The sequence below is a fragment of the Podarcis tiliguerta genome (genome assembly GCF_965153285.1).
Source record: "Podarcis tiliguerta genome assembly, chromosome: 3".
Classification (NCBI taxonomy): Eukaryota; Metazoa; Chordata; class Lepidosauria; order Squamata; family Lacertidae; genus Podarcis; species Podarcis tiliguerta.
In genome coordinates this window covers 78,095,436-78,120,740 of record NC_139536.1, presented here as the reverse complement: position 1 = coordinate 78,120,740, position 25,305 = coordinate 78,095,436, and the positions used below count along the sequence as shown (strand labels likewise).

The 25,305-nt window shown below is 41.2% G+C and overlaps 1 long non-coding RNA gene across 1 annotated transcript in view; it reads left to right on the top strand.

Annotated features, from left to right (window-relative positions):
• The window catches only part of LOC310674408, a 35,678-nt gene extending 27,737 nt beyond the window's left edge, over positions 1 to 7,941 (top strand). The window contains exons 7-8 of the long non-coding RNA XR_014509567.1: positions 6,851 to 6,915; positions 7,763 to 7,941. This is a non-coding gene — a long non-coding RNA (uncharacterized lncRNA). The remainder of the gene's footprint in view (positions 1 to 6,850; positions 6,916 to 7,762) is intronic.
• The last annotated feature ends 17,364 nt before the right edge of the window (positions 7,942 to 25,305 follow it).

Sequence of the window (25,305 nt, the reverse complement as noted above, 5' to 3'; positions counted from 1 at the left end):
TTTATCCATTTTGAACTATAAAAAAATAAAATAAATTTCCCTCTCGCCAGTTCTTTATTGCTCAAATGAGAAAAACATGTTTGATCATTTCCCTTTTACTATCATTTCCTAGGCTGTAAACACTGTGCCAGTGCAATCCATTCCCCCACCTTTATGCACATTAAACTGATGACTCTTAACACAACTGCGCAATGAACATGAATTATCCAGACCCACCCCCACACTGCGTGCTTACATAAGTTTGCCCATATTCTGCTTACAACTCTATTTCTTTCAATGAATTAAATATATGTGAAATGCTTTCAAGTTCAAAATATATTCAGCATTTTCAGCGTATGCCGGGATCAAATCTTTACTGAATTTTAAGCAATACACAGCAGATTGGAAAAGGACACCTTACAAACATTTCCACACACACACACACACACACACACACATATAGGGGAGAAAGCAGAATGGGAGAAACGGAAGGGAGCCATGATTAGGAACAATCACATTTAATACAAATGACATCAGCAATAACAACTAGCCTTTGGGGAGAAGGCAATCAAGATTATTCTCTTTGTTTCACTCAACTATCTTATAAACTACTGTAGTTTTATAGAGCTGGAAACAAAAGGAAATTTGCCCAGGCAGGCTCATTTTGTGATCCCTTGAGAGCGGTGAAATAACTGACACAGAACACCAGGTGTTGGGTGATAATTGGACCAAATCTTTATTGACTAGCAGCAGGTAAGCAGGGTTGGCGTGGCAATAGGGCAAGGATCAGTTGCTCACTCCACTCAGCCCTCTGTTGGGTTGAAACTACCCATCCCTTTCCCTGGGAGTTGCCCAGTGTTGAACCCTGTTGTGGTGTAAACCAAGCATCTAGGGTCTTGCTGTGTGACCAAGGTTGGAGATTCCAGCAAGGCAGGGGCCCTGACCTGAGCTTAGGGCATGTGATGGCTAAGCCCCCTCCTAGGCCCCTTATGTGGGATCCCTTTCCTATTTCTTCCCATTTCTGGCCACAGTTCTAATAAAATGAACCCAATGCCTAACACAAGGAAGCCAGATTTCACTGAGGGAAAGGTGAAAAGCCCACCAAACAAGGACCAGTTGAGGTTTATAGGGGGGAAATCCCTTGTTGACCCTGTCAACCAGCAACCCCAATAGCTCAGTGAGATGTTAACCTGAAGGTGGGTGGGAAGCTCATGGGGGGAAATGGCTCCAAAGATTTGTGGGTGAGGCCTGTAAAGTCCTTGGTCATTTCTCCATTGAGTGAGATCCCACAGGATGATTGTAGTCTTGTGAGATCTCATGAGAGTCAGCAGGGAGATGCAACTCAGTCTCTCTAGTGCTTTCCAGGACCAAAGACAGTTTGTATCCCATAACCATGTTAAACTTTGTCTTTGAACTTTAGGCATAACCTTGGACATGATTCAGTGCAAGTTAAAAGTGTGTAACTCCTACAGCTTTCAACTGGATATAATTAAGCATGTATTTAGCTCTTTTCTTAGGCTCAATGAGATCTAAAAGTGCTTCACTTTGGTTGAATCATTATCTAATTCTTATTCTTCTTTGGTATTCCCCTCCCCCATTCTTCTTTTGTTTTTTTTATAAATTGATCATTGCAAGGAAGCATATTTGTGAAACCAGAAAGACATTATGCACTATTACAAGGGTGTTATCATCGGCCAGCAACCTGATAAGTAAAAAAAAGTAATAATGAGATTACATTACAAATATAGTTTTCACTCAGACCTAATAACAGCATAGTTGACACTGAGGTTCAGACCTAGCAACCAAATTTCCTTATTGACAAGACACAAAGAGCTACATTATATGTTTGCATAAGCAAAGGTCACTTCTGAAGTAAGATTATGTAATATGTCACTGATAAAAATAGCTTTTACATTTGTATTTTAAATAAAAAATAACACATACCCCACAAGTGTTCCGGGAAAAAGGGACATCCTACCTTTTTGCTTGAGAGCACAGTGGTCATTCTCTTCCTCAAAAAAGCACTTTGGGGGGCCACTATCTTGCATGGCATCCCAAAATGTGTGTTTATGAGCACTGCTCGAGCACAACCCCAAGAAAGTGTGTTTTTGGGGCTCCATGATCTCACACAGGAGCATGGGTAGGAAGACGTGCATCCCAATTTGGGGGCTCATTATGTTGGTACTTAAAACCAAAGTTCTTTGTGTAGGGAATCTCTGAATTTGCTTCAGGTTTGTTTGTTTATTTTTCCTTCAGCTGAGTGACACAACATGAAATTAGATTATTACTAACTGGCACATGTGTGTGTGGAAAGTAGTTGGCATATAAGATATTTTGAATTGACTTTTTGTGCAATAAACCGTCATGGTGTTGTTGTTGTTTTAAAAGATATAACTTTTATTATGATATTGTGTCTGCTCCTTTTTCTTTTCCTAGCATGAACCTGGAGATTCTAGCTTACAGTAGAATCCTCTGCTGTTTATTTGGAAGAAAGTCCCATTGTGCTCAGTATGGTTTAGTCTCAGCTACCTGTTGACAAGATAGGGATGGAGGTGTCTGTCAATTTCAGCTTCTCATTTTTTCAATCTTAAGTTCATGTTCTCCACATTTCCACCTCAGTTTGTGAATTTCAGGGTAAGGTTCACTGGACATCTCAACCGATGTGCTGTTTCAGAACATAGGAAGCTTCCTTATGCTGAATCAGACTGTTGGTCTACCAAACTACACTGGGGGTTTCAGACTGGGGTCTCTTTCAACCTTGCTTGAGATGCGGAGGATGGAACTCATAACCTTTTGCATAGAGAGCATGTGCTTCGTCACTGAGCCATGATACCCTCACTTATTTTCTTACCCTTTCTGGTTTTGTTCAAATACATAATTAGACCCTCTGTTCTGTCTGCCATTAAGCTGCAGAAGCAGGTATCTCAAAGAAGCACAGGAAAATCTGCTGTGGCATAAATCTAGTGCTCTAAATCCCCAGCTAAAGTTGCTTTAATGGTTAGGCTGGCCTTGGATTATGCCTCTCCTCCAAATATGCTCCAGGATGCTGTGTTAGTCACAAACTCCAATAATTACAAAGGAGAAGGCTAGCTTCAGGATGAAATAATCATAGTAGATACCAGGGGTTGTTTTGTGGTTTTCTTTCTTTCTTTTGTAGATCAGAAAATGACAGAGAACAGCCGTTTCAAAGCTATCATTATACAGCCGAATATAAGGAACAATCACAAGCCCCTCCTGGAATTACATTCAGTTGTGTGCCAAGTCATTAATTCCAATCTGGAGAAGTTATCTATAACTGTACTGTTATTGCACATTGTCGGACTCCATTGTTCAGCTGGCTTTTGCAAAGCTGGTTTTGATGTTTTCCCTCCCCACCCCACCTCCAACACTTTTATAAAGGGAAATTGCTGCCTACTGGTATTTGAATTGGGAATGGGCAGCATTTTTTTCTTCCTTTAAGAAAACCACATGCAGGAATAAAAATTAATATTGGGGAGAGGTGCCTCATACATAGTTCTGCTTGACTGGAGAAACATAGTTAGATTTCCTCTTAGACAAGCAGGATCTGTAACGTAACCAAACCCCTGATCCTGTTCAGGGCTTCAGCCCTCTCAAATGGGACTCTGGCATGTGGGAAAAGAGAAAGTTTCCCTACCAAAAGTTGCAGGATTCCAACCAGTCCAATTCATTCCCCCCTCCCTGCAACAGGGAGGGCGCACCCACACCTCATATCTTAAAAACACAGATACAAGCTATTTTAACTTTGTCCTCCAATTTCCCCCTCTGTGATGAAATGCTTAGCTAAAGTGTGGGGTTGTGTCCAACACTGCCTTTGCCTTAAGGTGGGGTTTCCCAAACTTGGTTCTCCAGCTGTTTTTGGACAACAACTCCCATCATCCCTAGCCAGCAGGACCAGTGATCAGGGAACTGTATTCCAAAAACAGCTAGAGAACCAAGTTTGGGAGCCCCTGCCTTAGGGCACGGCTGAGCAACCTGTGGCCTTCCATATGTTGTTGGACTCTCATCAGCCACATGGCCAGTAGGTAAGGAGTGACAAAATGTGCAGTCCAGAAACATCTGGAGGGCAGTAGGTTCTCCAGGCTTGCCTTAGGGCAGCCTTTCTCAACCTGCGGGTCCCCAGATGTTGTTGAACTACAACTCCCATCACCCCTAGCTAGCAAGGCCAGAGCTCAGGGATGATGGGAGTTGTAGTCCAACAACATCTGGGGACCCACAGGTTGAGAACCTCTGCCTAAGGGGAATGCACTTCCACTTATGTAGGTCGGGGCACCTGTTTTTCACTGATCCCTCCCTACTTTGCCCACCCCAAACTCCTGAGAACTGTAGAACTCTCTGCAACAGAATGGGTGATGGTGCAACAGACTGCAGTAGAAGGGGTCAGGGGCAGAATCAGAAAAAAATGGATGCTGTTGCTTACATGAAACAGTTTTCACTAAGGCAAAGCCACCACCATTGTATACACCGACCCATTGTTGTGAAGCAGTATCTTCACAGTATTAGGACATCCGATTTTATAACTGAAATCTTACCCTTTAAAAAACCAAAAAAAACACCACCCGACTCAATACATCTATTAATGTACATTATTCTGAGTCTCAGCAGGGCTCTGATGCTCTGTCGAATATTTCAGAAGCAAATTGAATTTCAATTCCCGACATTCCGAGGCTAGCTGTTCTACCAGCCAGACAAGGTTGGTGAAAGGGGGATGTGATCTGATTAGAATGCAGTGAAAGAGACAGCTTTGTTAGTGGCTCATTGCACCTGTGTGACTGGCAAGATGTCATGTGTGAACACAAGTCCTCATAGTCTGTCAAGCACCAGAAATCAGAGTAGACTAAACACAGTGCTTTGTACAGTGAAGGAGTTGGGGGAGGAGACATTCTCTTGCTAATCCTCAGGTGGAAGGAAAACGATGCCATTTTTGAAGCAAGCAGAATTTTTTGTGTGTAAGCAACAGAAGACTGAAAGTTTATATGTAAATAGTTACAGTCATGCTTGCAATCTAGAAAAACATTACATGTGTGGATTTCATGGTCACCAAAAACCAAAGTATTCCTGGTGAGAAATAAATAGGGGGCCATCCACACAAATGCCCACTTCTGCTTTCCGTTTCAGCACCCTAGCTTAGGTGGGAATAGTCACTTTGCTGATGCCATTATTAAACAATTGAGTGTTGGAAACCCTGGCCAATCTAATGCAAATAACCCAAGGGTCTAATAGTAGAACCCAGTCTTCATTCACCAATAGCACAGGAGTGGGAAGCCTTTTTCAGCATGAAGGCTGCATTCCCTCAACAGCAACCTTCTGGGGATGACGTACCAGGGGCAAGTGTGGCTGAAGGCAAGAATTCAGTGCAGCTACTGATGTGCCTCTTGCTTTTGTATGATTGGCTAGTAAAGGGTGCAGTCTGGAAAGGGATTTGGGCTGAGGAGACTCCCGAAGGCCAACTACAGAGGCCTGAAAGGTCACATTTGGTCCTTAGGCCTGAGGTTCTGCCCTCCTGCCTTAGTATAAACATACATGATTTCCACCATATGATGGGCATATCCTGAGTTCATGAAAAGTAACAACAATTAGATTGCTACAGTCATGCTGGAAGCGATAAGGAGAGAAAATGTTTAAAGTAAATAAGAAGTATTCAGCGAAAGATATGTTGTGTTAGTGCAAGTCAATTCAGCACACACCAGATGCTCTGCATTTAAAATTCCAGCAATTAAAGAAGTAATGTAGCTCCAGTGCATCTCAGAACTAATGAGTGCTCTTCCAATAACTGATGCTACACCTAGAATTTGCATGACAATTAACGAAATTATGGTGCACATGCTTTGGTTTTAATGAGTGGAATGTGTATACCTTATATTAGCTAAGAAATATAAGCATGTTGGTCTAAATAAAACAAACTTTGTACAGTTTTTTAAAAAAACAATTCATAAGCTATGTCATTCCAAAACACAGCTCCCTTTTTTCCAGAACTAGATTGCCAGCATGGGGAAGAGATTGGTACATAACTCTCAGACAAAATACTGGGGCAACCCAGTCAGAATGGCAGGGTACTACTACAACTACTACTAATGATGATGTTGATAATGATATGGTCGCTGGGTAGGTGTCCCAGAGGTGATAGGATAAAACAGATCTCCCTCTCCAAGGGCAGAGAGGTCTTTGTAGGTCCTTGCACCCAGCCATGGTGGAAACCTTTACAGTCCTCATCTGACAAGCTTTGGAACCTCAACATTGGTAGAAGTTGCAAGGTGGAACATGTTAGGGTGGATTGGGGAAAAGCATGGGTCTCACAAGATCTCGCCAGAAGCCAGAAGCCACGACAGGCACATCTCACTTCTTCAGTGGCAGCGGTGGGGGACAGCATGACAGGATGATGTGGTGGTATACCTCGGATTCTGTCACCTAAGGCAGCTGCCACAGTTTGCAGCATGGCCAGCCAGCCCGGGATCAGAGGTAGATATTGGCTTTTTCACTGGGTTTTCTGGGCCTCTTTCTTACGTGATGCCCCACCCTCTCACAGCCACGGATTGTCCTGTTCCATCTAACCTGACCTTTAGCAATCTGTGGTTGTCTGAACCTTATTGGTCCAATGCCTGGTTCCCTCTGAAGATGCCTAGCTTTGCTCAGGCCTCAGACAAATCCAGTGCACAACCTTCACGTTTACAGACCTTACATCCTTTAGCAGTGAAAATGCATGAAGGCAGGATTTAAAACTTCAGTTTAATAATATACATAGATGATATATTTAACGTGAAATGAGTGGTCACGACCTAGCCAAAGGGGAACTTTTTAAAGTTGCATCGAAGTCAACAGCAGAATTAAGCAACTGCCTAATTTTCTTCTACAGAACTCAATGGAACTTTAAAAGTGCTTTAACTTTGGCTGAATTCTGACTCATACGTTTATGTTAATGTGAGTACATAAATTCATCCCATAAATAAGGTTTCTGTAAAATTAGAAGCCTAAAGGCACTTGTCCCTATTTTAATAAATTATTTTGCTCCTGCTACTATTGGCAGAGAAACCAGAGGTGGGAAGTTGAGAAAGAAAGAAAGAAAGAAAGAAAGAAAGAAAGAAAGAGGAGAGATGAAATCTCAAGGGTGCACAAAAATACAAAATATCCTTAGCGCTACATGTTTCAAAATATACTTCTTCTTTGGAGCACAACTAATAAGAACAAACAAGTTATGTAATATAATACTACTAAAGCAATTATACAATATAATAGGAAGGGTGAGATTTATATCACTGAAATATCATTAGCAAAAGGAAAAGAGCAAGAAGTATTTTTTTTTCTTTAAAAAAAAACCACAACAACTGCACCACTGTTATTAAGTTATTTGATACTGATATTGGTGGAAATATTTGTAAGCTCCTTGCATTGAAAGGTGGGGATATAAATTTTTTAACTAAAAGTGCAAGTACTCCAGGAGTTCACATCTGGGAGAAATTAACTCCTTCCATCTTACGAACCCTGATCGCAGTAATATATTTGAAGAGTTGGGTATGGTTATAGCCTGTATGGATGGTGGTCATCTTTAGTAGGATGGGGTAGGATTTGTCCTTTTTATGTTATTGCAAGACGAGCATGTTCAGCTAATTTATCTTTTGTAAAATGTAATTTTAATTCTATATGTATTATGTATTATTATTTTTGTAAGTCGCTTAGGGACACTTTTGTAGTAGGTGACAAATAAATGTAATAATACAGAAGTATTTTATTGATTTATTAAATTTCTGTCCCACTCTTCCTTCCAAAGGAGCCCAGACTTGCATCCTTGGAATGCCTTGCACCTTATGCAACCACAGAATCACAGAATTGTAGAATTGGATTGGACCTGTTTGAAGAGCTGCCCTGACCAAATCTGGTTTAAAGTTGAAGAATTGTAAGAAGGGAAAGCTGCAGAAGCCTTGAAGTTGCCCGTAAACAACGAGAACATGGGGCCAGCCTTTTGCTATATGGCGTGATATACTGTATATCCATATAAATTATAGTGATTTTTTAAAAAAATACATCTATACATATAAATCAGCATTTGCAGACATGATGCAAATCTGTATCTTCTTTTGGCCTATTTTTTGTCTTCTTTTTTTGCTGATACCTAAGTGAAAAAGCACCCTGGTACTGATCCTGATTTAGGTTGTTGCTGCAGGAGGAAGATTTTTAGAACAGCCCTAGACTAGACAACAAACTGGCACAAAAACAATGAAAATGTTTTCCAGAAAGAGTCATGCATAATTGTATGCTTTAAAAAAAACAAAAAAACCTTAGCAGGTAAGTTTTGTGGTTTCTAAAACACATGCTTGGACACACACACACAAATGCTCATTAAGCTGCTTTTGTGAATTAGAAATCAAAATTCATTGTTCTCATGGTTGATTATCTGGTGGATTTCCACCCCCGCACCCGAGGTGGTGGTTTTGTAAACAGCTCTTCACCCACCACTGCCATCTTTTGGCAGCCCAATAAATGAAAGCTGTCTCCGAGAGCCATTAAGTCTCCCACATTATTACAGAGCAGCATTTAAACTAATTAAGCCACTCAGCTTGAAGTGCCTAGTGGGAAAAGCCAGCCAACATTCCCTCAGTACCTGGAATCCCCAAGCCTGAATTAAAGGTTTTGTTGCAGAGTCTACCAATAGAGGACAATATAAGTCCTCCCTACTGTTTAATAATGCCTGTTTTTCTCCAGACAGTCATAAATGCACGGGTGTTTGTGGAATGCTCTGGTTCAGCTCCTATAGTGGAATAGCTGCACGATCAACAGAAAAGCTGGTTAGAAGCAACAATGCAAGAATTTTTTAAAAGTTGCTGAAGAAGTGGAGGAGTGCGACTCATGCAACACGTTGCCGATTAATATACACAGAACAATAATTACACATACTTTATCAACCTTCTGAGAAAAATACAAAACATTAAACAAAGCCACAAAGACTTGCGAACTACCCAGCCTAAAATGAACTTATAATGTCTGGTTTCAATAGATTTTTCAAATGCTTAACTCAGTCTTTTAGATAAGTTCATGAAGATACCAACAAAAAGTAAGTTCGGTGATATTCATAATACCGAGAGATGCTAGTGGAGTTGTAGACAGAGACAGGGTGCCAGCGTTTTGCACCTGTTTCACCCTGGCAGTCCAAGTAATCAAAAGGCCGCTGTTCGCCCCCAATGGGGCCCTTTAACTGGGGCTTGCAGGTAGCACACTCCCAAGATATTTTTCTGGGCTTCTTCAGTGGTCTAAACTCAAAGTCTTGATACATATATTGATATTCAATCTTATAGAGAATACTCTTTCTTGGCTTAAGCTTAAGAGACTGATTTGCTTAGGAAATCAACTAATCAGCCTACAACCTGGATATATAATTGGGACTTGTCAGCGTAGTGCTGAACTGAGCAAGACTTTGGTCATCTATGGGAGATGCCAGTGCTTCAGCACCCTTGGTCCCCAGCTACCTCATGGTGGCAGTGAAGGGTGGCCGTTTAAATTTCCCACAATACCCCTTATGTAGCAGCCCTTTGGGCCACCTAAGGAAGCTGCCAAGACCACAGGGCCAACCAGCACCCTGGACGTCCATCTGTGTGTTTACCTCATGGCAGTAATGGTGGGCATTCATTTACATTTCCCATAATGCCCTACAGCATTGCTCTGGGGCATTGTGGGAAATCAAAGTAGAGAAGCAGGGCACACCAGAGGGCATTTTGCTGATGGGCCCTTCAAACCAACCATGGGGAGATGAAAGGCAGCTGCTGCTCCTCAGAGTACGGATTTCAGGAACTTCTCTAATACAATCAAAGAACAGCATTCAGAGAGGATTGGATAATGATTCCATAGTGGCTGACCTTGTGAGGTTAACAAAATATAAAGCAAGTCATCTGGTTATAGTAGGATATGTGATATCTTAGCAGGCCCAGAGTCAGCCCACTAGGACATCATTGCTCCCCACAATGGGCATGTGCGCTTGCTGCCACATCCCTCCCCCCCCCCCCGCAGCACAGATGCTAGCTGCCAGTCACCTCGTCGCCCTGGTGGGCCTACTCAGCAGTGTTGGCACTGGTGTAATGGGATGTGAGCCAAGTGGCTGCTTTGCCATGTTTAATCTCCCACAGTGCTCTGCCCGGTGGCCAGTATGTCAAGCTACAGCCTTGCATATTACATTATTCGTGTCCTTTCCTTCAGCATACCAAAGATAGATCAGCAGCACAGCCCCACAAAATACAAAACTATACCCATTAAAGCATGTGCTGCCATCTAGGTGTTATGGACTACCAACTCCCATCATCTCTGACCATTACCCATGCTAGCTTCGGGCTGATGGAGAACACTCGGTTTAGTAGCTTTTACTTAGGACAGCCAGGATAGCTCATCTGATTACAGCGTGTTACTGATAAGGCCAAGGTTGCAGGTTTGATTCCCTGTGTGGGACAGCTGCTTATTCCTGAATTGCAGAGGATTGAACTAGAATTGATGATCCTCAGGGTCCCTTACAACTCTACAATTCTATGATTCTATATATTAGTCAAGTTTAGAGAGACTACTTACTTCTCAGTAAGAGACATAACACAAAAAAAATCATAGGAAGCAACTTTATCATTTGCCATCCCTGGCAAATAAATAAGATATCTCAGATTAAGGAAACTTTACTTTCATTATTGAAACTGTTCACCTTACTCCACCTTTTCACTGGTCCGCAGCTTGCTTCGTATGACATTTATTTAATTGTCTTTGTTGCAGATGGTATCTTGATGGTTTTATATATAGGTTTAAATTATTATTTTTTGCTGTTACTGTGGATATGCAGGCTATGCTTTGTTTTTTTAAGAAAAGGTTTGCGTCAAAAAAACACTGCATAAAAAAAGCAGGTGAAAGCATCTCTGCTGTCCCAGACTAAAGTACCATCTAGTCTAGCATCCTGTCTTCATTGGTGCCAACCAGATGCCTCCAAGGTGCTCAAAATCTTCTGGCTCCTCCAGTATGGTTTTGTCTCCCTTCAACTGGCAGTCAAAGCTATACTGTCTCTAAGCACAAAGGTTCCATTTGGTTATCATAGCTAAAAACCGCTCCCCTAATATATAAGCATGGCATAAATCTAATTTGTTCTGCTTTCTCTTCCAAATTCTGATAGATGTCACCTTCCAGAGGCCAGGAAAAGACATTTCCACAGCCATCAAGGAACATTAATGTTATTTTGTTAAGTCTTGGCCACCCCTTAGCTGCCAAGTGCTCAGCTGATTCACAGTAATCAAGACAACCAAATAAACATTCCTTCCTTCCTTCCTTCCTTCCTTCCTTCCTTCCTTCCTTCCTTTTTCAAATGATACACAAGATAGGTAGTAACAAAATGATGCACTACTGTCCCCAGTCAACAGTTCACATTGCAACTAGAAAAACTGCACCCCCAAATGTAGCTAGGCATCCCTTTCAGGACTTGGATACCTTGAACCTCTCAGACTGGTCTTAAAGCATATAATTATAACACCAATTATGCTGCCATATCTGCTTCCCAAACACTGAGCTATGTAAAAACAAGTATAGCGCACTGTTTTGCTCAATGTCTGGCTTGGGCACAAGCTAAAAGAAGTGACTCTTCCTTGCTTTTAAAATTACATTGGTAAAACAATACCCTGTATAATCTTGATAATCCAAAACTAAATATTCCAAACAAAGATGTTCCAACTTCTAAGTTTTGGTCCCTGGACATGATTGAAGGGTTATGTGCATCAATAAAAGCCAAAAGAATTTCTTTACTGTGGCCACACTCACTGACAATAAGGACAGCTATTGTACTGCTTCCTAAGAGTAATTGTTCTCTAATGAAGCTTGATGAGTTGTGGATATAGCTTGCAATTATGGTATTTATCCTTTTAGCATAAATGGCTGCCAAGACCTTATAATATTGATTTAATAAAGATTCTGGATGACAAGAAGCTGTCAACTTAGGATCTTTATCTTTCTTATGAAGCATAATAATTACAGCCTCATTCCATGAATCTGGCCTTTCAGAAGAGGTCAAAACATTCATTACAAAGAGTCTGTAGCAAATTCAGTAGCAGGTTGGCAAATGGTCTATAAAACTCAGCAGGAAAGCCATCTAATCTTGGAGATTTATTTGGCTTCAGGTTTTAGATGACCTATTGTATTTCATTCTTGCAAATGGTAGCACTTAACTGTTGCTGATCTTGTTTAGAAAGTTTAGGAATATGATGCTTGCCAAGAAACTCATTAATTAATTCTAACTTTTGAGGGTTGATCTGGAGATTTATGAAGTGCAACAAATTCTAACACAATTCCATTCATTATTAGTAGCAGTCTTTCTCTCCCTGTCCTCCCCCCCCCCCCCGATTGTTAGTATTAATCTACTTTTCTGTTCCCATGCTGATTTGTGAGCTAATAACATATTGGCTTTGTTGTCCTTTTGAAAATATTTGTGCTTTGTAAATGTCAAGGCTTTATCGGCCTCCTGTGTATTCAGAAGATCAATAAGATTTCTATATGTGTCCAGTTCTTATATATGTTCAGATTACTATGTAGTGAGTGTTTGGGTGTTATCTCGGGGAGGGGGTATCATTCTTTTACAAAAAGTTGTTTTTCTTCTTGTTGAGTTATGAAACATCTCACCCTAAAAGGCCCCGGCCCTCAAAATGAGTTTTAGTAGCATCCAATATCAATTTCATGTTGCATCAGATGTTCAAGAAAACACAAAATACTCCTGAATTTCCATCCAATATGGAATGTTAATCATTTCTTAATCAAGAGAAAGACACTGAAATCTAAATTCTTAGCCTTTGCCAGGAAGAATGATATTTCCAAGTCGGTGTTGTGTGCATGATCACTTATCAGCAGTCACTCAATTTTGGAATTCCAGAGAGGAAAGATGGCGGACTAGATGTCTCTTCTTGACACTCTGTCAACAAGAGATAATTATGTGGTGATTAATGATAGCTAAGTTATAAATCTTGGTTATCACATTTTCTCTGGGAGAACAGATCTGATCCTCTCCATGCTGGGATCCTGAGAAGCTTCAAGATGGAGTACAAACTGCAATTGTACTCAAACACCACATAATAGCCCTGAGGGTCAGTCAGAGAAGGTGACAAAGCCATACCCTCTAAGCCATTCTGAGGATGCAGACCCCACTCCAATAAAAATCCTTTTCTGACATCACATGGCAACCCCAAATCAGGGCTGAGTGAATAGGTGTACAACCTCCCTAAACCAAGTGCTAAACCTCCCTGAATACATCAGACATGGGTGGCCTAAATAAACCAAGCACCGTTCTGAATCTACCAGTCCCCAAGTAACACCTTCCCAGCATTGACCATCCCATTGGTTGTGTCTGCTCTCCTCAAATTCACAAATCACCCTCACCAGTGACTGGCGCTCTGGTGAAGGACCCCTGAAGTTAGGAAACTGTCCGTTCAAAGCACAGCAGGCTTAATCCAGAGTTAAGCATGCGTAAAGAGGGTGTGGGGACTTCCCGTCCTCCACACAATAGCCTCCAACACCTCCCTCAATGCTAAGTGGGGGAAACAGATAAATGGAGCAGACTAAGGCATGGGAGATGACAGGGACACCCGACCCTAAAATCAGGTGGAGGAAACTCACACAGGCAGGAGGTGACATTGGGTGGGGGGGGGGAGGCAAAGACGTCAGCTTCTACCACTTCTGTTATGCCTCCTTGACACAGGATCCAACGCAGTATATTTAAGCTCTTATTTGTCTCAGCTAAGTCAGTTACATAACGGTTTTATATTCACCGAAATCAAAAGTTGCCCTGAGTAGGTTTAGTCAATAGAGTCTAAGCTAACAATAATTACTTTTCTAAAAGCTGTAAACAGAGATATACCCCAGAAAGGCAATTATATTTATTGTCAGAAAGCTATTGCTCATATTTGTGTGGGTGAGTGGGTGAGGGGACTGCTATTATTTTAGGATTGCAGCTTCTTCTTAATTCCACTTGGCTTGGAACAGGCGATCTAACGTGCGTCTTTCTGCTACCTTTGGTTTCCCTCCCCTGCAGTATACCGAAGCTTCTGTTCAGTGTGAGGGGTGATGTTGCTGCCACTGGATGGGGAGAGTGCTCAAGAACATGGGGTGTTCTGCAAACAAAGCAGACGTTCTCAATGCTGAGCACACGCACACACCCTGTATGCTGGTCTATGACCATAATAAAGTACTTGAACACACATACCCTGATGAGCACTATGATTTTCTATGAGACAGTATTGAGGCATATGGGTCAAAAGGTCAGAGAAGCTGAATAACTAGGCTGAGGAGGAAATCCCCTCTCGCCGAAATGTTACATGAATGATCTGGCAGATAGAAATATAATCAGCTTGTGGGAACAATCATAGGAGCCTAAAGTACAAGAGGCATGAAGTATTAGAGAATGGTTTACTGTAAAGAGTATAAGAGTAAAGGGAAATAAGGACAGGGCAGAGGCTTCTAGATCTGGTGAAAAGGTCACCTGTGATTTTAGCAAGGGCAGTTTCAGTGGCATACTGAAGGCAGAGTGGCAGAAGCTGGACTGTGGGTGGTCAAGAATGGAGTAGAAGGAGACAAAGGCAGGAATAAGCAGCATCTTCTAAGAGCCTGAAAGCAAAGATATCCTCCAGAAAACCTGTTGTTGAGCACTCATCCTGATTTGCATGCACAAAACGTATGTGGAACTTAAACTATAGCCAATCTTTATACAGCATTCATTCTGATAAGTTTGTGTGGTGTTCGTAAATCTTCTGATTAATTTTTCAGTGCATGTCCATGCCACTTTGCTAACCACAAAAAAAATCATGTGTTGTTGTTTTTTTTAGTGGATTTGTTGCATTAGGGTGCGTTAGGGTGACAAAATGCACAAAAAAACCCCACATGAACTTACCTGAACTGCACATATCTAAATTACAAACCTAAATTTTGCCTCCTGCAAAATACTGACAGTCTGGAGGTGACCAAAGTCAAGTGAGAGATCATCTCACAATAAGAGGATTGGGGACTACATCCTTTTATCCAGATGCAAGTAGAGGCTTATCTCTGATTTTAACACTATGATGCTGAGCACTGAAATTGGAGAAAAGAGATCTCCTATTAGCACTTGGTGTTTAGGTCAAGGCTAGGGGATTGGTGGAGGGACAATGAAGTGTGGTCAGAGGGAGAAGAAGACAACGGGGGGGGAGGTGTTGGAAGCTGAAGGGTTGCGTGAGCAGAAAGAGTCTGTGACAGAGAGCAGTCTAGAGGCAGAGGCAGGAGCAGAGGCCAGAAAGGAGGGGGGCCAAGAGGCAGGGATGAGTCAGGCTGGTGAAGAAGCCAGGGTGTTTCCCCTTCCTGCTACAACCAATTCCCCTCTCCCCTGGTCTCCCAGAACAAGAAGAGGTATGAAGTGGGAGGAGCAATAACAGGCATGGCGACCAAGTCTCAGATTGCTTGGGAAGGACACAGGGGAGGAGGAGATTTAGGCAACTGTGGGAAGACGCCAACCTTCAGTCCCCACAACTGCCTCATAGGGCCAAAATCTACTGGGACAGGTTGCTGTACTTACTAGGCCAGACCTCCTGAGCAGACTTCACTTCCTTCAATAAAGAATTAACTTCACTGACACCGTGTGAGTTATTGCTGACCCGCTCCTGACACCTGCAAGACAGCCCCTCTTCTGACAGAATGGAAGAGAAATGGTGGAAGACAGAGCTTTCCCCCTGTCACCTCTCTTTTCCCACACACCCTTGTCCAAAGTACTTTTTTCTGTTGGTGTTTGAAGCCCAGCAGTAAAGTTTTAATATTCACATTGGAGTATAAAATAGCAAAAATAATAATAATGCATATATCTTTGAACATATGCTAAGCATGTAGAGACATAAATATGAGGAAGCAAGAAAACAATACCTTTAGATGCTTGAGTAGATATAGAGGAAAGCTTTCCAAAAGTTTCAGTGTTTTTCAAATTCTATTAAGTAATTCAGAAGACCATCTGCCATAATTCCATAGTTTCAGCTTCAAGTCTGTCATAAAATGTACATCAAAAGTGGTGACTAGTGAGATATAATAAACTTAATATGGGGTGTGAAATTCAGCCCCGCCCCCCTTTTCAGGCTTCATTCCAGTCACTGAATAAACTGCTAATGTGGAAATTGTTTTGACATCAGCTGGTCTGGCCTTTGTTAAAGACTGCTAGATATTCTGCCAAGCCAGGGCAAATTTGTTTACTGTCTAATACTTAACTGAATTAGGCTAGAAAGATAGATGTTTTATGAAGCACCAAAAGAATTTATTTGTTCTGAGCAATTTCAATCACAACTATTCCAGAAGCATCTTGCAACTCAAAAGACAGTTCAGAAGCTCTGGGAAGACTATATATGTGGGTAATATTTTGCACTATTTAAACAGCAGTGGTCAGTAAAAGGAAGGATGCTTCCAGAATGTCACTATTTTCGGGTGGGATCCAATCACATGCTGGCAAATTCAGGTTGTGCAATTGGGAGGCCTTGTGCAACAAACCCACTTCCCCAAAAAGGTCAAGCTTTTTGTGACAAGGTAAGTAATGGGTAAGGAATGTGTGGGGTAGCACTTGCTTTGATGCAACGTCACCTAACTTCCCCGCAAGCGCATCAGAGTGCATGCTCATTAAATAGCCAGCATCACCTAATCTCCAAACTAGGATGCATCCTCAATTAAAAGGTTATCTGGAAGTGCCATTAACTTAATCAGGCACTTAATGAATTAGAAATAAAACAAAAAACCCTGCACATTACTGTTAGTTTTCCATAAAATGTTTGTTTGCTTGCCTTTTTTTCAGGAAATGCATATATTGCTCTTTGCCAAAAGGTCATAAAGCATTTAATAACATAGAAAAAACAATACAAACAATGGGTTGTATCTAGAGAAGGTGTTCCATTTGCTCAAAGGCTTTTGTTTGCACTTCCCCTTCCTCTGATCCCCTTATGCAGTCGCCAAATCCATTCTGGGGGTTACCCAAGATTATGAAGAAAAATTGGGGTGTGGGGTATGTGGGTGTGTGCGGGGAGAGAAGAGGGAATGGTAGTTCAGTTGCACAAGTGGAAGTCCTTGTCCCAATGGGACTATGCTGAATGCAACCCAGTTGTAACTCAATAGTTGCAGCGTCAAAATATTAATAGATTACTAAACAGTTTCTCTCATCCAAAAGCCTGGTGGAAGAGGTACATTAATATATATTATACATTCCACTATTTACACAAACCCCTATTGAACCATAAAATTTCATAAGACTTATTCCACATTTCAACAAGCATAGTATTCTTGATACTATCATTTCTCCTGTTTATCATATATATTAATTTACCTATCTCGGATTATTATTTTTTATTGCTGAAATTAATAAATTAATTAAGGATTTCGTGCCCTTTGGGATATCAGCTTCAATCTAATTAAATAAAATCAGTTTAGGACTTAATCTTATCACTGTAATTTCTGTTATCATACAAGTTGTTTCCAATAATCATACACCACTCAATATTCACTGGGGCATGAAATAAATTTAATATCAGTTTTGCTTGGAAACCTTGGAAAGGCAAACTATAGATACATCTATAGTACATCTACAGTACAAATACATATATAGTACATAAAGTATATAAATAGTACATCCTTTAATATGTGTTACTTTTTATTGAATTTGAAATATAACCCTGTTTATTAGGATTCATATCACACCATATATTTATACCTCTTACAACATATTTATACTTATGTGAATCCCAAACCATATTGAAATCTCTTGCCATTATCATTTTCCCTCTTACAAATTTCTAGATATCTTTGGTTAACTAGTGAAAAATGTTTGCTACTAAATGATTTGGTGCATACACAGCTACAACAGAGAAATCTATAAACTGTGGGATAACTTGCAGTCCCATATAATTAGCACAGGTAGCTCCAGTTAATGTATGAAGGGGTTAAGACCACAGAGTAAACTGTTGTTGCTAGACTTGACTAGGTCACACCCGGTTACCTCCAATGAAGAAGGAAGTGAAACTTCTTCTTTCACTCACAGTCTACCATGTAAACTCACCAAGCTAGGATGTGCCTGAGGTTGCTCGCTACAAGCTCAGACCGTGTACTTAGAGTTATTTCATTATATTTTGTATCCCAAGAATTTTGCTTGTGTTTACTTGTTGCTGCATGAAATAACACATGAATCTGACCTTTGTAATTTGCAAGTAAAGCATTTAAACTTACTAATACTGTGGTCTGTTCCTTGTGAGAGGGGTAGAGAAGGGAAACATTGTAAGGGGACTAAAATGGCATATTAAAAAGGTATAACGGCCTATTATTCCCATGCTACATTGCTGCTTGCTTTTGTGACTTTTAAACTCTGCTGGAGGGTTCTCTCTTGCTGGAGAGTGTGTTTAGCACCACACTTTGAATTTAGGGATCCAGCCAATTCTTTTATTAATTACCCCAGCCAGGTGATTTGTATCGATTGCCACCCTACATGTGCTCATGATACTATTCGTGTGGTCACAAACAGTCTCAATACTGTTTGGTTCTTTTGACGCAGGTCACACTGCTTCATTTTTAATAGGGCAATATCCTGTAACTTTCTGCTGTATCCTGTAACTTTTTAGACCACAAACATTCTGGTTTATTTTTGTCCCACTTTTGTTGCATCATTGGCCCCCACCCCCCAGAGGGCAATAATGTAGAAGCATTGGGGCAGCATCACAGAAAAACTAATAAAAGCAAAATAAATCTACCACTAATGCACTATTATTGTGTCAAGAATATGGGTCAAAATACACCTGAAATAAAACACAGTCTGAAATAGCCCCAAGAGTCCAGTGATCCTTTCTTTTGTCAAATATCTTCCTTCAATCTTTCTGTATTGATCTTTACATTCCCATATCCTGCTCCCGCAAGACCACCATAGCAACTCCTTTCGTTTTATTATACGCACATGAATGATATAGCTGACTTTTACGAATCTTCCCAATAAATGACTGTCTTTCTATGCTATATGTATTTACTCTGGACATACAGCACGTGCTTCTTGTCTTTTTATCTGCCAGGAGATCTTGTTCCTTATGACTGGATGATGTAAGCCATTCATATTAAGAGATATACATTTGCCGTTAAGACATTTTAATCATAATCTAAAATTATACAGATATTAAGCTTCCCCATGCTATTGTTTTCCTTCATGTACCTTCACTTATCATGTATGATCCAGTACATATATTTACCAACAGTGCCTTTTGAAATGTATTACCCATCCAATACTGGCATGTCCTCCCCCCTCCCCCCCAGTTATATTTTGTTTTTCCTTGCTCCTTTTAACTCCTTTTGGTTCTAACTCAGTTTTCAAATCTTCTTCTCCTTGAAGATCCCAGGTGAGAGCTGGGAAGGTTCACTTCTTTCTATGTGGGACAAGGGTAAAGATCTACCTGAGAGAGAGGTCTTGGTGTTTTTCTCTTTGCTCAGATTAGTTTGTCTCTAATTGCAATGTATTATGAAAAGTGCAAATAAAATCCTTTTAAAAAAACCATTCCCTTCTCATGACTCAGTCCTAATGTTTTCTGTAGCTAGATCAAAGTGTGATTTGCCTTTCTCCCCCACCCTCAATTTTTTATTTTATTAATACATATCAAAAACAAATTGTACCATATATTTTAATTTCATTTATGCTATCAAGTCAAGTCAAGTCAAGTTTTATTGCGGCAAAAGCCAGTAACACCAAACACCACAAGATTTATGCTATCTTTATGTCTTAATATAATTGTCAGGGATTCTGGAGCTAAGGTTTTTGAAACTATCCTGTTTGTACATAATGTTAGTTCGTGGATGTATATCCATGACCTAAAATTATCACAAACACGACCAACGGAATATTGGTACTTAAATGGAGGGCTGCCTGGAGACATTATTTTCTTATTCCTTAGTTATGAAATCAGAAATGTAAATTCCCTAAATTCTGTAAACACCAAGTGTTTTCAGATAATTAATTTGATTCAGTATTGGCCATTTGATCTGGATGTTATTATTTTTTACTTTATGCTTCCGATAGCTCTTTTATGCGACCTTTAATAAGTAACTTCTTTCCTGCCCAGTATTGAAATTTAACAGCTTCCTTTAATTAGCAGTAGCTGCTGTATATGCCTTGATTATTCAGGCACGTATGATGAATTAATAAAAACTCGTATTTCCAATTCTTTCAGGCCAGTGTACAGATAGCATGCAATCAGCATCTTCCCTCTTCACAAAATGCACACATACAGCGTATTAATTCAATCCTCCTGGTGTGTGGGTGTGTGTATGTGTGTCTGTGTCTGTGTGTATGCATATCTGAGAGAAAGAGACAGATATTTCTGTTGTGGACAGGGTTGCATTACTGCAAAAGGCACAATAGAAAGTACAGGTTCATATAAAACTTACATATACTAATTTATATGATTGGCTCCTTAGATTTATTACCTCCCTCCATGCTAGAATCCTAATATGCATGGGGTTGGGGTAGCACTGATAATTTGCATAAACAAAAACACCCTGAACTTGAGGGTGCACTTATGGAGCTAAACTAACATCTAGTCCATGGGTAGGCAGACTACGGCCTGGGGGCTGGATCCGGCCCAATCGCCTTCTAAAACTGGCCCGAAGACTGTCCGGGAATCAATATGTTTTACATGAGTAGGATGTGTGCTTTTATTTAAAATGCATCTCTGGGTTATTTGTGGGGCATAGGAATTTGTTCATTTCCCCCCCAAAATATAGTCTGGCTGCCCACAAGGTCTGAGGGACAGTGGACTGGCCCCCTGCTGAAAAAGTTTGCTGACCCCTGATTATAGTCTGACAGAGAGAGAGAGAGATAAGTATGGATTCTGTGAGCTAAAAGCATTCTGGGATGCTGGCTACATCCTCTGGTGGTCTACTGAAGAGTTTAAGCTGTGCCTTCACTTGCAAGCAATCAGTTTATTTGCAAATTAACTAAAATACTACATTTACACTGTAAACTTCCTGTGACCTCCTTCCAAAGAAAAGACAAACTTGGGCAACTGCTGCATCCCCAAATCTTGCCAACGCTTGTAAAATTTGAAATACCGTAAATTCCGGCGTATGACAAATTTTTAACCCCAGAAAAGATGATAAAAAGTCGGGGGGGGGGGGCTTCTTATATGCCAGGTATCCGCCCCCCGCTGCTGCTGCAGTGGCTCCAAAGCAGCCGCAGCAGCAGCAGGCTCTGCTCCGCGCTGAGAGAGAGCCGCCCGCCGCGGAGCCCGCACACTGCTGCTTCCGAAGTTTGCTGCTTTCTCCCGGCATGGAGCTGCCCAGCATATTAGGCAACTGGGCTTATAAGACGAACCCCCAAATTGCAGCTGCCAATTTGGGGGGCTGTCTAATACGCCCAGTCGCCTAATATGCCGGAATCTATGGTAATGGGAATCTGCATTAATACAAGATAGCACAGAAACTGGGAAGTAATAAGCTAGATAAACAAGTCGGAAGTTAGATGCTATAATGAAAGATTGCCTGCTACTACTTCAAAAATGATAAAACTGTTCTTTCTGTGTGTACAACTGTCACATAAAGATTGATTTTTTTTATGGGGGGATATAATGACTGAATGGAAGCTTTATTATTCTGAACATTGCTCTGAGTTTTGCTTCAGCAAAGGTGGCATCAGCTGTGGGCGTTTCACCAGTTTAAAAAACACTTTTCAGCAGGATTTAGACAAATCAGAGCTTAGTCTGCCAGAATAGAAAAGCACATTTCTCTAAAAGCTTCAAAATATGATAGATTGCTAGTTGCCAAGCCTGGCACATGGAGCCTGAATGCAAAACTGCTTTTAAAACAAATGTTCTTGCTCTGCCCAACAATGCTCACTTCTAATCTTATTGCTGGAAAGGAAAAGCTGTTTTTCGTTATTTTTGAGTCTTCAACTTGAAAGTGCACAGAATTCCCTCCTGTCCTTTGTGGAACAGCATGAACATGAATAAGGTCTGCCTGTGGCTTTCTTCCTTTCTCTCTTAGGTAAAAACAAACAACAGCCAAGTCTCCATGGAAATAATGGGAATCTGCATTAATACAAGAGAGCACAAAATAAGCAGTGTTTATTCCCAGGACAGGGGAGAAAATAGTAATAAAAACCTATACTTTGCCAACCACAATAAAGAAGAAATTCAGACAAAGTTGTACAGTATTATGAAAGGTTTGTGTGCATTTTAATAGAAATAACCAGGGACAGTTAGACAACTGGAGGAATGTACATAACAATATCAGCCAATGGTTGCTTCACATGTTAAAGATTACCAACACCACAGTAATTCGCATGTAGGGTTTTGCATGAAATTTGTGCATACATCACATCTATTTATGTGAGGGGTTTTTTTTGCACATGTGGAAAGTTCACTTGGAAACCCAAGGTCAGTTATAATATGTAGCATGTATATAGACAACTCTGCACTTCTTATGACTTGGGGTGGAGGGACCTATCCATTTTGGTTCTCTTATGGTCTCATTTTTCCACTCTTATATTCAGTTCTCCACATTTCTGCAGCTATTTACAAAAGATCACCAGCATCTTAGTGTGAATTTCTTCTAATGAAACCTCTTAAATGCAGTTTTAAGTAATGTTTTTGCAAGCCATTTTCCTTAATATGCTATTCCTTTTAATGCTATTTCCACTAGTATGTGCATTTTTATGCACACTTTCCCCTAATAGGTAACATTTTTGCAAACACTGGTTGATTAGAGAACTGCATCATGAAGTTCAGAGTAGTGTGGATTTTGTAAAATGGCTTTGTTTTGATTCTCAGGATCCTGTAAGTCTGCTCACCTTTTCTGGTGGGCGGTGTTGCTGGTGCTGGGTGGGGCCCTACTCAGGGATGGTCCCATTGTCCAATCAGTGCCAGCTGGAGGTGTGACCAAAGGAAATATAAACCGCAGTGTGGCAGGGGAGCCCTCCTCTCAGTGATTAGGCATTGGGTAAGCCTTTGTTTGTATGGAGGAGAGGTTGTAGCCTCTGCCTGCCCCTCCTCATTAAGGGATGAGTTAAAGGGATGCAGGAGTGTGGATTCTGTCTGATGCCCAGAAGTGGGCTAGTATTATGTCATGACCCCAACGGGGACCCCTCGGAGTGCCCCTATTTGATGTAGGTCATAGGGCTCACCCTATTGGTGGTTTACCCTTAGAAGGACTCCCTGCAGACAGGCAGAGTCAAGATATAGCCTGGCTTCACCCAGTGCTTCACCCAGTGCCTAAGCCAAACCTTTTACATCTGTATTCAATACAGTTGCGGCCTAATTGAACCCATAAACCTAAATACTCGTGTCCATATGCGTTTATTATCCACTAGGGAACTTTGGGTCATCGGGCCTTGGCATGTAAGATGTAAGACACTCAAACAGGTCATTCCGCCTACTATCCCTACACACAGTTTTGTACTCAACTCCTAAATATGCTGAATCCTCATTGACCTTTGGTCCTCTTAGTTGTTGGTATTTTTAATTTTTATTTTACACTGGCAATCTCAGGGTTCTCTTGAGCACCCTGTTACCTCTCTCAGTCCCTCTTGTTTTTTCAGTGGCACTATTTTGGCTCTGTTGGCATTCAGCAACTGAGTTCACTGTTACAGGGACCAATTGCTATGACTGAAAGACATCGACTTGTCTAACACCATCCATTGAACTGTCGTCATCAGTGGGATTTAAAACAAGTACCTTTCAGTTCTCAGCATAGTCTTTTAACTACTAAGACACCACACTAATTTCCTAAACCAAGCATAGCCTTCCAACACATGTACACAAAGTCAGATATATGAACAGGTACACTGAACAGGTTTGTCATGCCGTTTTCTCAATGGAAGCTACATGTGAAGGTCTGAGGCTGCAGTCAGTGAGGCCAGAGAGATGAGGATGGGGGGGGGGGGTAGTGAGCATGGCACCATTTTTTCCTCTGCATATTAGAGATGAATGCCCGGTATGGGCTCAGGAGTCCATACAGATGATCAAACTACCCTGGAATAAACTCTCTTAGTTTAAAGTAGCATGGTCCTTGTATATATTCCTATCAAGAGGTACAGAAATTCTGAAAACACATTAGCTGCCAATGCATGCTAAAATGGTAAACCAGGCTCCATATCAAAGTAGACTCTGCCTTGTTGCTCAAGTGCCTCTTGGGCTGCCTGTCCCCCTCCGCCTTTCCTCTATCCTGTCATTTGCTCTGCAGAAGAGAGATGGTTCCCCTATTATCATAATGGAAATTGGCATGTGATCAAAGAAAAGACATGAAAGAACAGGCTGTTATTCATTCTCTTCATCAAAAGACGATGCTGGAAACGTGCCTACGGTAAAAGAAAACAGCTTCTGCAAAGAACTGGCCTCCTCACTTTTCTGCATTTCTGTGGGGTTCTTGTGCTACGGATGGTAAACAGAACTCCCCCTTCCTTTCCTTGCAAGTTCCTGCACCCAGATTGGGGAACCTGCGGCCCTGCAGATGTGGTTGGACTCCAACTCTTATCAGCCCCTGACAGGATGTCCAATGGTCAGGGATGATGGAGAGTTGTAGTCTAGGAACAACTGGAGGGCTAAAGGGTCTCCATCCCTGTCCAACACAACACTATTATCCTTGGAAGGAAAGGAGACCCAGAGGCCTTAAGTCGAATATTGTGTTGTTCATATTAACTCAACTGTGAGTGAGAAAGGAAGAAGGCATATATACATTTGAGTGCCAGTTCCCAAAATATGCCATTGTAGTTAAGAAACAGGCAGCCACCGTACAAACATTTTACAGGACAATAATGACTGCAATGACCTATGCAGGTTAAGAAGGGAGTGGTGGTGTTGGGGGCTCCATAGGGAAGTAGAAATCATGCCTCAAAGTAGGATCCTTGCATTTCTTCTATGCAGCTTCCCACCTCTTCCTTTGGAGAGACAGGGCAGAAAAACCTCAAACTTTCCTGATTACAGAGTTTCTAATGTCCCCACAGAAACAGGAAAACGGGTCTAAACTTTCTCAGAGAGAGGTTCTACTTTATGCCCCCCACCACTTGTGGAATGCCCATGCTTGTATACTTTGATAGCAATTATTTTGTCCTAGGCTTTTGCCCTTGAATCCTGCTGATTTTCCAGATAGGAGCTTAATTTGCAAACTGGTCATTGGCAACACAGGTATTTAAAATGTCTAACCTAGAACCCTATTTCTCCCTACCCCCAAGGTCTCAGGAGCAATGGTGGCAACCCAGAGTCGCAGGAGGAGCCTCTGTTTGGCTGTTGGTACAGGATCTACTTGGAAGGAAAGACCTACTCAGGAGAAAGGTGAAAAACCTAGCTGTAAGCCATCACCCAG